Source organism: Hippopotamus amphibius, chromosome 10 (genome assembly GCF_030028045.1).
Source record: "Hippopotamus amphibius kiboko isolate mHipAmp2 chromosome 10, mHipAmp2.hap2, whole genome shotgun sequence".
NCBI classification, from domain to species: Eukaryota; Metazoa; Chordata; class Mammalia; order Artiodactyla; family Hippopotamidae; genus Hippopotamus; species Hippopotamus amphibius.
This window is the reverse complement of record NC_080195.1, coordinates 77317607-77329877: the sequence shown is the minus strand read 5'-3', so window position 1 is coordinate 77329877 and position 12271 is coordinate 77317607.

Here is a 12271-nt window from a genome sequence, read left to right as displayed (position 1 = left end):
ATACCTGTTATACAGGAAAAAATAGTGTTCAAGGGTTCCCTTTTAATTTCCTCATTTACTTTTGTCTAAATCTGGGTAATTGTACAAATGCATCTCATGACGGTACTGCTTTAAAGAAAAAGTACATTGCAGATGCTTAATGTAAACTCAGAGGTCTCATTTTAGAAAACTTAAATGACTTCCTTATACAAAAAGTCTAGTAATTTTGCTGGTGGAAAAAAAATTTGCCTTTTAAAATATTTGAGGAACATTTTTCAGAGTTGCCTATTGTTGACCAAGCTAAATATCTTAAAATCTGTGACACTTTCTGAACTATTTTGGGCAGTGATAAGTGCTGTTCTCAAAACAGACTTTTTTCTTTAAGGTTTCAGCTAACAGAATACAAAGGAAACAGACTAGAAATTTTTTTAAAGATGTGCCCCATGCCTAATTTCAATGAATTACTGTTTTGCCTCTTAAAAGATCTTAGAAGAGGTAACAACAAAAAAAAAAAAAAAAAAAATTAATACATATATTGAGATATACTCCCATATCATAAATTAAAATTATTAGGATTTTTTTGGCCTCTATTTTGTTTCACTAGATTTGAGTTACAAGGTTAAGTTGCCAGATTATACAGTTCCTTTCAAGTTTAAATTCCTTATCACCCAGCAGCTACTTGCTGAATCTGAATTTAATTAGTAATTTTAATTTACAAAAATGCATTTGGAAAAAATTCAACTGGGAAATGCTGTGATGGGGTATTGTACATACCAATTTTAACTTTAACTCTGCTCAGGGTCATCTAGGGTGACTGATAAAATTGTGGAAACAGGAGGAAAACATTGATTTTTTTTTTTTTTTTTCTAGTGCTGTGCCTCTTATGAGGAGTACAAATTGATATGCCCTAAAATAATAAAGGAGGGAAATCCCTTTTTCTGCTGCAATAATAGTGTTGTGTTTAGATTTAAACCCAAGTTACCTTTTTCTTTAAGTTTGAAGTATCATTATAACATGTAATCAGTAAATATCCAAAGTAAAGAATAAAATTGAAAATTATTCCTATCTGTTTCTGTGCTATTGCTGTCAAGTACTGCAGAAATAATACCGAAGATGCTCAGGATGAGCAGAAACTACCTGTAGGTATGTTCAGCACTGCATTTTTGAATGTGTAATGCTCAAGTAAGGCTGCAGTCTGCATGTTTTTTTAATTACCCTTAAAAATGTGAAATCTGATAGACTAAATGAGAATTAGAGCTATATTTTCTTTTGAATCTCCACAGGTGGGCACACAGTAGGACCTAATGTCTAAATGAATGGGTGAATGAATGAGCAAAAGAAGTTTACATACTGTGTAAAAGATTTTTTTGTATCTAGATTTTGTCTTTGGTTCAAATTAGTGGCGGTTTTGGGGTTATGTCATGTTTGGATTTAATATAATAAGTGGATACACAAACTTTTAGCCCCCAAACTAAGATCAGGATAAAATTTTAACTTTCCATTAAAATTTACTGAGTTTCAAAAGCCCAAGATCAGAGTAGGATATACTGGAGGGTCCTAAGATACCTAGAAACCATTACAAGGGAAAGAAGACCTAGGAGAATTGAAGCTTAAAGCTTGGTCAGGCCTTTCAGAAGGTCTAGAAAGCACAGTGCAGGTTGAACGCTACTTTTACTACCACTCACTACTCTGTTTATGTTAGGGAATAGCAGAAACCACAGCTTTGTCTCTTCATTAAACTCAGCTGGTATTTATGAAATTTGTGGAGTCAAGTAGTAAAAAAATACAACTAACTCCACACGTAATTCACAGTAAAATTGGGTGGTCATACTAGGGGACAGCTCATCTATTTATTGGAGGCTGATTTGCTGTAGCTGACAGTATACATCAATATCATTTTTTGTTAAAAAACTTAAAAGTAATAGTTATATTGGGACGCTTTACTAGTATCTAGAACACCAAAAACCATATTTCATGTGTCTTACTAAAATACCAAATAATAGGGAAAAAAATCCGTATCTAATTTATTAAATCAACTTGAAAACGGCAAACACAGGAAAACATTTGCAACGTTTTTATATTAAAGGAAGGCTAGTTACCTACTCCCAGTAAGAAATGGTAATAGCACCCCAGAAAAGGATTTAAAGAAAAGTGGTTTAAATAAAAAAGGTAATCAGAAATAGTGTTTTTAACAAAGTGGCTATTATGGCTTAAAAGATGATAAAAATGAGTGAAAACCATACCTTGATGTTTTTCTCAGCATCTATTTTCACAAATTTACATGCCCTTTTCACTGTTTTTTAATTTGGGTTGTGGGGGATGGTCAATGATCTTTTGAAAAAAAGAGAGCTGTGTTCCTTCTAGAAAAAATGTTTGCATATGGTATTACAGTTTTTGCATATTTCAGTGAGTTCATGGACTTCCCTAAAGCACATGTGATGAAAGAATAATCTCTACGAAGTGTTAAGATTATGATAGTTGTTAACTTGTGAGTTTTGTTTTTCAATAGATGTTAGATATTAAGATGAAACCTACTGAAATACTGTCAAGTGAAACAACGCAGAATTCATTTTATTTTCACAAGATAAGTTTAATGAACATGCTTTGGAGAAAGTGATAAAAATGTGAAAAAAATATTATAGTAATTCCTCAAGATCTTTACAAAACTTTATCCTAAGAATGTGTTTATTTGGTAATGTTGTATATTGCTAATTCTAATGAAAGATTTTAAAAATATAAACATTTCTTCTTAAGGCTCTATATTTGCGATCAGCTCCCTCCAGCCCTTCCCCTCAACCCTATTTTAACCTTAGTGTACAGCCAGTTTGAATATACATAGCACAGCTGTGGTGCCGGGAAACAAGACTTTCTGGATCTGGGTTCTCTTCAAATTTACATGTATGTATTCATTGAGCATCTACAATCTGTAAATCACTGAATCAAGCATAAGATAAAATCAGTTGGTTGATTTACCTCAACTTCTCATGTTGAATTCAAATCTCAATCTCTGGGTTTAGATGTCTTAAGGTGAGAACTACACTAGGCCCTTTGCTGGAGTTGGAAGGAAAATATTTCAGAACTGTATCAGAGTCCACTAAATACTTTCAGCTTTACTTTTTCTAGTTTGAACCTTTCCTGTAGTCTTTCAGTAAAGTGTTCATATTAAAATTGAGTATGATATTTACTGTGAGTTATAATGTGCCCCAAAATATTATACCAGAAATTCTAGAATTACTTGTATTAGTTATGTAATGTTAATAGAATCACTGGCCTAATCTCTTCCTTTTCATTGAGTCATTTAGTGAGGGTTCTTTGGTTAGCAGTTTTCATCTTCAGTTTTTAGACACCCTAAATCTCAAGTATGAAATTAGTTATATTTGAATTAATGAATTTAAGGATTGAAGGAATCTCCTGCTGTCCACTGCTGACTTATTTATCTGATATGTTTTCTGATCAAAAAAATCAGTAACTACTCAGGAAAGCCTTTGTGCTTGAAGCATTTAGTTTCATAAACTTGCATTAGTTTTTTTCCATCTCTGATCTTTTACTATACTCATTGTTCTCAAGTTGTTACATGTAAGGTCCCCCCCACCCCCCACCGCCCCCAGCCTTGCACAGGATAATTGCTAAATTTGGGGTGCTTATTATATGGCAGTTACTTTTCTTTGCATGTTGCATGTATTCATTTAATCTTGTGGACAGCTATCACTCTTTAAGAGGGTTGAGTAACTTCCCAAGCTTTCATGGCTGATGGTAAAGCCTAGATTTAAACCCAGGTTTTAGAGCCTGAGAGCCGTGTGGTAACTACTACACATACTGCCTTTTATCTAGGGTAGGTTTGGGTTTTTTTGGCTGCACCATGGCCGTGCAGCATGCGGGATCTTAGTTCCCCAACCAGGAATGGAACCTGTGCTCCCTACTGTGGAAGAGCGGAGTCTTAACCACTGGACTGCCAGGAAAGTCCCTACAGGAGGTTTTTGATGAATCCTTTTTGGCTAATTGTCATTTGTTGGCATTTATTTCCAAAGCAAAGATTCTGCCTTTGAGTTGTTTATCTGAATTAGGAAGGTGTGTTAATGCATACTGTATCCTCTTGTAATTATACCTCTTAAGTTGCTTGTTTAGCAATATAAAATCACTTGGAGGAAAGATGGAGAATGTTCATGTATGACAACATTACTTATGAAAAAGAATAAATTGGGAAATTTTTAAAAATGTAACTATATCAAATTTCTTGTCACCACAACCTCTAGTTCTCTTTCCTTCCTATTTCTGACACCATTGTGCTTTCGGCCTCAGAAACAGTCTTTGTTTCACACGTTCAGTTTCTTGCCACATCTGGATGTAGCATATCTGCAGTATTGTTTTCTCTATTTCAGCTGCTGTAATTAGACCCTCTTTACCTACGCCTTGACTTATATAATAATTTCTTACTTCTTTGGTTTAATATTTCTTGCATATCTGACATTAATATTTCCTTAAAGTACTACAGCTATCATCATACCTTCCATGCTCAGAAATTTCTTTGGTGTTACATTACCTCCAAAATAAAGTCCAGATTTCATAATCTGCTTTTTATCACTATTTAGCTTTGATTCCATTCATTTTCACACATTGTTTGATCCAGCCAACATACATAGCTAAGTAGACTTTGTATTTACCTTGTGCTTGCTTAGCCCTTTGCTTTTACTGGCAAGTATCTGAAGTTGTAGAATTTAATTTTTGTTGTTGTTGCAGACAGTCTTAATACATTGTAGAAAGAAAAGGACCCTAATAGAAATGGAGTTTAAAAACTGAAACTTTCTCAATAAGTCATGCATTTTGTCTCTTTAGGAGTTTTGTGTACGTTGTGTGTCTAGAATAATTTTTGCCCAGCTTTTTGCATAGCTGCTTCATTTTCATCTTTGAGGATTTGGCTTAAATGTTTTCTCCTAAGTGGACCCTCTTGTTAATATTTATCAGAGCACCTTATTTCAGTTTTAACACTATAGATAATATTGTTAATTTATGAAGTTCCCCTACTAAGATTTTAAGCTGAAAGCAGGGACTGGTTTACTTTTCATTGTATTTCCATTGCTTTGCACAGAGATGAGGTATTCAATAATGTTTATTAAAGATATAAGTAAGGGAACAAATGGTAGTTTTTATTCAGAGCCCTATATATTTCTAGTCCTTTGCCTATCTGCTAAAGACAATGCCAAGCATATATATATACTCAATAAATATTTGTTTAATGAATAAAGCATATATGTACTCAATAAATATTTGTTTAATGAATAAAGCCAAAGTTATTTTCCTGAATAATGACATATGGACTCAAATCAAAAACACTCTTTAATAATTCTACCTACCAAAGTCTTATGCTTTTGTAAAAGATGAAGAAACTGAGGTCCAAAAAGTAAGTAATGTGCTGAAGTTCACATAGTTTTGTTGTAGAGAATTTTTTCCCCTCTGGCTTTTTTTTTTTTTTTTTTTGCTTTATTTTCTTTTTAAACTACAAAGCTGATTTTTTCTTGAACTTTATTTCCAGTCCGACTACTGATACTCCCTTTTTCTGAAAGAATTTAAACTCAATTTCTTCACATGTAAAAATGAACTAGTTAGATGATTTCTAAGGTCTGCTACAATTTTATTACAAGTACATGATTTTGTGATTATATGCCTTCTCAGCAACTTAAGAATCTTACTTTTAAGTGAATTTGTAGTTCATTGTTAAGGAAATTAATTCTTTAATTATTTTGCTTCCTCATAAATCATGCTCATTGAAAAAACAATGAAAAGTGTGTTTTTCAAACATATTTTTAAGGATATGTGTATAGTGTTTTTTTGTTTACAGAGGAAATAAAAAGATAAAAAGATTACAGACCATATCTAGAATAGAAAAGGGAAAAAAGTATGACTCCTTTAAAATACTGTCCTACTTTCTAATCACTAGACATGCTTAAGTTGTTTGAAAAATTGGTGTTCTATACAACTTTTTTGCTTTGTTGCATATGGTTAAAATATATGTCTATGTTTTAATCAAGAAAAGTGTAAAGTGGTTGATGCAAGGCCAAATTATACACTGCCAGTAATCCCTAGTAAAAATAAAGATGTTAATAAAATAATCAAATATAGATGACTCCAAGAGATTGAGTCGTAGGAGTTGGCAAATATTTGAGTGACATTGGACACGTGGCAGATTTGGGATAGGATTTTTCTGCAGGAAGCATGGCCCTGAATGGGTACTGCTCTTAAGATCATTGAAAGTTATTCCAGGAAGTGTGATGGAAAACATTTGTTGAGCAGATAGGTTTTGCTGTACTGACTGCACTGATTAGAGAAGTACAGCTTTATGATAAAACGAGTTTAGAGTACAGAAACTAGATAATGAGAGAAAATTTTAGCACGTCAGGAGCTTTAATGCCAGGACTAGTAATAGAACAATCAAAATCACTGAACAATAGACTTCTAGGAATTAAGAGAAATGTAGAATAAGGTATTTTAATTCTAAGAGCAACCTTATGCTAGAGCAAGAGTTTTGGACTGAGGAAAAAAGTTACTTTTAAATAACATAGTGTTTTTTCTGAAATGCTCTTTGAATATGGTAAACATTTATTGAGCACTTACTATGTACGAGGTGTTTTAACAGAAGACAGTTGGTACACAGAGTAGTTTATTGTTTCTTCTAGTTTGTTTTTCTCACTTTTATGTTTACTGTTTAATAAAGAATTTATTTTATTAGAAAGTGCTTCTCTGTGATCTCTCATTGATGCACTCTTACTACTTTAACCACTGTCATCTTTTGGTGCTTAATCTGAATTGTAGGTGAAATCCTGATCTTCAGATTAGAGCAATGCTGCTAAAAGAATGGAGACCCTAGTAAACAGTTTCACAAGAACAGAACGAAAAAATGACTGAAACATTTTTTTCACATATATTTTGCAATTTTTTGCACTTAATTCATATATTTTGCCAATTTTAAATGTAAGATAAGATTTTCATAAAAATCTCATTGTTTTTAACTGTGTTCTGTTCTTAATGTACAGTCATTCATTAGGTACATAAAGTATACAATAAGGACTGTGTTGGTCAATTTACTTTAACCAGCATGAAGTCAAAGGTGTTCATCTTCACTAATGTACTTTCCTGTTAATTTTCATGTTTATTAGACTTGCATTTTACAATTGATACTCCATTATTCCCAATTTACAAAAATGACCTACTGAAAAATGATGAAATAGTAACGAATACCACCACTCATAAAAATTCCAGGATGTAAATAGCAGAAAGAACTTCAGTGTGAATGCAGAGAGAGTCTGTATGTTCTGTGTAGGAGATTCTGTGAGTGTGATGTCTTCAAAACATCAACTGAATCATTTAAAGAAGGACAATGATAAACATCCGAAATTTTTTTTTGGACTGCATGCCATTTACCATCAGTCAATAGTGAATAGCCTATCAAATATTTGCATGTCGCCAAGGTTTTTGCATCCTTTTTAAAGCACGTTGATTTCTCTTGTAAATGAATTTACTCAGGTAATTTTATTTTTTCTGAATAATTATAAAATAATCCCAGTTTACGATTTATTATGCAAGATGGAGAAGAGTCCAAAATTAGAGAGACATCATCCTGAGTTGCATTCCTTAAAGCCAAGTGTAAGATACTGTTGCCAGTTTTCCAGGCACCTGACTCACATGCTTACTCAGCACTTGGTAGTGTGAAGCCACCTCACTTCAGGTTAATAACTGGAGTCCCTGCCTTAGAAGGTTCTCCCACCTTAGATCAATCACTTGGACACTAAGTCACACTGTAGCATCTCTTAATGATTATGTCCATCTGTCCTTTGTTTCCTGCCATCAGATGTAATCCTCAGAAATAACATTTATATATATATATATACATATAATAATATGGCAACACTAGCCTTTAACAACCGTGAAGCAATCCATTACATGTGGGTCTGAACTTACAGACTCAATTCAAAAATCAAATCTATAACAAGGTAATAATAATAAAGATAAAAACTTGTTGAGAGCTTGTAAAAGTCTCGATGTTAATAACAAATATAATGAGAGAACAAAAAAGCTACTGGAAAAGTTCTATCAGAAAAGTTCATAATTCAGTGACATCATGGAAGAATAATTCTTTTCATATGTGTTCTAGAGGATATTTTATTTTGCAGACAGAATCACTGATGTGTAGTGTCTGGATCATTTGGTGTATGTGTGCTACATATACTAAGGGATAAGTCCTTAACAACTTGTCCTATTCATCCCTGAAAACCTGTGAATACAGAAAACAAGATTACACTGGAAAATAAATTTTGGTGAAGACTAGAAAGGATATATCATGATCTTTAATGATGGAACACCAGCTATTTGGGCAATAGTGAAGGTGGTGGTTAGGTAAATAAAAGCGTTATGCAAAAAGGCCAAACAACATACCCCCTTCTTAAAAGAGAACAGTTAATTATCAACAGTAGACTGTCAAGATGTTGATCCGGTGCTGAAGGGGAGAGAAAATATCAAATTTTATCTCTTAAGTCTACACCATTTATTTTTATAACGCTGTATGAAAAACTGGGCAGGAGGTTAAACAAAACTTTTTCCTCGATACTGCCTCTTTAGAGGAAAGGTGTTCACATGAGGTTTTGAGATAACAGCAGAGATTAAAAACATTTCTTTGAGACACTGTTAATGTCAGTAAAGGGCTTTTCATTGATTTCAGGTGCCTTGCTCATGTGACATATCAACCAGTACACCTTCTGTCTTGAAGAGACATCCCTCAGGTCCATAATGTGAATTGTAATGGCAAAGAGATCAGATTATTTTCAGATTACATGACTCTTGTGCAATTGGCTTAGTTGTACAGAGCTTCATTCCCACCTAACCCCCATCTCACTTTTTTGGCTTAATGTAGAAATATAGTATATTAGGGTACTTCTTTAAAACCATGTCCAACTATTGCAATATAACATGAAAGAATTCTTTCCTGAGCTGAATGCAAAGGACAGATTGGGAAGCCATTTAACATCATCTGCAGGTAGATTTTTCTCTTGGTGATTCAAGGTAAGAAGATCATTGTGAGATAAAGTATATGACTAAAAAAGAATTTTATATGTGGATCATAAAAACAAGAGGTTTTGTGCATCACATGCTTATTCTTAGAATACCACAGCAGTGACAAGCTTCCTCTTTCATATGAACGTGGTCACATAGGACAGAACTGTGGGAAAAAATAAAATTGCTTATATATCATTCCTTTTTTTTCTTTTAATTTTTTTGGCCATCTTTGCAGCATGTGGGATCTTATTTCCCAGACTAGGGATTGAACCTGCACTCCTTGCATTGGAAGTGCAGAGTCTTAACCACTGGACCACCAGGGAAGTCCCTTATATATCATTCTTATAGACGTTCAACAAGTTGTACGCTAAAAGTTTATGCTGACATGACTGTAAATACTGTTTAAAAAAAAAAAAGCAGCAATCACCCTTTCTCACAATTTAACTAGAATCATTATTGCTTTTTTTTTTTTTTTTTTTTTAGCAGCAATTCAATGCTTTTATTTTCTCTCCTTTCAAAACCCCCATATTCTGGCAATTTGTCAGAGATCATTTCATTATCTACTTTCTACTCAAATAAGGCTACTTTGAAATATTTTCAGTACTGGAGTGAAAAAACTTTAAAAAGAACCTATTTGGGGAGGATTAGATCAAGATGGCGGAGTAGGAGAATGTGCAGCTTACATTCCCCAACAAACAGATCAAAAATACATCCAGAGGGGAAGAAAGATGGTGGTGAGGTAGAAGGACATGGAATGCATCCCTCTCCACAGATGCATCAGGAATACACCAAAAGATGCAATAATTCCCACAGAGAACCAGCTGAACACCAGCAGACGATCTTGGACACCAGAAAGGACTGTAAAGATCCTGACATAACTGGGTAGGACAGAGGGGGGAAAAAAGAAAAGGAGAAAGAGGAGGAGAAGAAAGGAGAGGGACGGGTCCCACACCCTGGGGCAGGGGGATGTGAAACAGAGGGGAGATTGCTGACTTCGGGGAAACATCCCTTATTTGACGGGGAAACCCCTTCACCAACGGGGAATTTCCCTAGGTCAGAAGGGAGGCATTTGGAACTGTTCAAAGAGGGTGAAGCGGCTGAGCTGTGGCAGATGGGAAAGAGGGAGAAACACATGGAGGGTCCGCACCATGGCTCAGCATGTCCAGACTGAGACGTTGGTTCACAGCTGAACAGGGGGTCTGGGAGCTGGAACGTGGAAACCAGAGAACTGGTTCAGGGTGACAAACATTGTTGGCAGTGGGGAGACAGACTGAGAGAACAGGAGGGAAGAAATTCACAGCGAAGAATGCCTACCGCGGAAAGCTGGGCAGCCATGGGGGTGGCTCCATACGGCTGACTCACAAGTGGGGAGGGGAGGAGCTGCAGGTGTAGCCTCTCTCTCTCAGTGCCTGTGATGGACAAAGGAAGGACCCCTTTGGGCTTGGCTGATGCACTCAAAGATAACAAAGGCCCCCAGGTGGGGCTGGCTTAGAGTGCCTGCAGACAAGAGCCAGAAGTCCACAGAGTGGCACAGCTCTGGAGACATTCTGCTTACACCTGAGCTGCCAGCATCCTGCTGCAACAGGCACTGCCATGGCCAACTAAGCCGCTGCAACCCAGGCAGGGTGCCACTGCTCACTCATGCCCAGGGGAAGGAGCCACTACTATACCTTCTCACTCTCCACACACCGGTGCTTACACATGAACAATAAAGGAAGCTCTGCTAGTCGCAGAGTAATACAAAAAACCCAAGGTGGGTGGAAGGACACTTACAGCTGAGATCCCAAAGAAACAATAATAATATTTCTAATTCTATTGATCTGGTCCATTCTGGGTCAGTTCTAGCTTTTTTTTTTTTTTTTTTTTTAATTAATGACGATTTTAGTCCTAAGGGATCTACACGTTTTATAGCATTTTTAATTCTATTTTCATTCTATTTTTATTTTTAGCCTTTTTATATATTTCTGCTTCTAAGTTTTTTTGTAGTGCTGTTTCTCTCCTACCTTCTTTTCATCTCTATCTTTTATATATTTCTTTTTTTTTTTTCTTTTCAGTCACACTACGCTCTTCCGTTGCCCTGTCTTCCACCTTTTTTAGTTTGTTTTATCTTAATACATTTATAATCAATATTATTGCTCGGCTCTGTCTCCTTGCTTTATACTCCAGATGACACACTGCTTTGGTTTTTATTATTAGGTTTGGTCTTTATCTCAGTTCTGATTATAATTTTCTGATTTTGTTTTGGGAATCTTCAGTCTATCTGATTGTACTCTCTCTCTTTATTATATTTGAGCCTAGCTTTCAAAATTTCACTGGATATGTGTTTGTGTGTGTGGGTTTTTTTTTTTTTTCTTTTAATTAATTGTGATCTTAGTCATAAGGGATCTACATGTTTTATAACATTTTATTCTTTTATTCTGTTTTTTCTTCTATTTTTATTTTTAGACTTTTTACATATTTCTATTTCTAGCTAAGTATTTTGTAGTGCTGACTTTATCTCTCCTATCTTCTTTTCATCTTTTATACATTTCTGGTTTTTTTTCTTTTCATATTTCCAGTCACTCTCTGCTCTTCTGTTGCCCTGTCTTCTATCCTTTTTCAGTTTCTTTTATCTTAATATACTTATAAGCAATATTATCAGTCTGCTCTGTCTCCTTGCTTTATTCTCCAGCTGATACACTGCTTTGGTTGATATTATTAGGTTTTATCTTTATCTTAGTTCTAAGTATAATTCTCTGATTTCATTCTGACAATCTTCAGTCTGTCTGGCGGTACTCTCGCTCTTTATTATATTTGATCCAAGCTTTCAAAATCCTCCTGGATTTGTGTTGTGTGTGTATGTAGTGGGTTTTTTTGGGGGGGTTTTGAATTTCTGTTGGCTTTCTCTTTGATTGTCTGATCACGTACTGAGGTTCTTCTGTCAAGTCTTTCTAGTGCCTTATGTTCTATTGGATTCAGTATTTCTGTGTCTTATACATGTATGTGTTTCCTTGACTTAGTATTTGTTTGACTCAACACTCTGCCATTAGTCTGGGGCTTGGACAGTCTTCTTTAAATCCCTTTATTGCTGGGAAAAGCACCCTCTGAAGTTTGGACTACTCCATCAGAAGTCAAGTAGGAGGCTCTGCGGAGGGAGCACTGAATCCAGGATGCTAGACTACTAGGGAGTCCTCAGACACAGGGAAGATTAACTGCAGAGAACTCTCACAGAGCCCTGTATCAGAGCCCTGTATCAGACCTGGCTTTG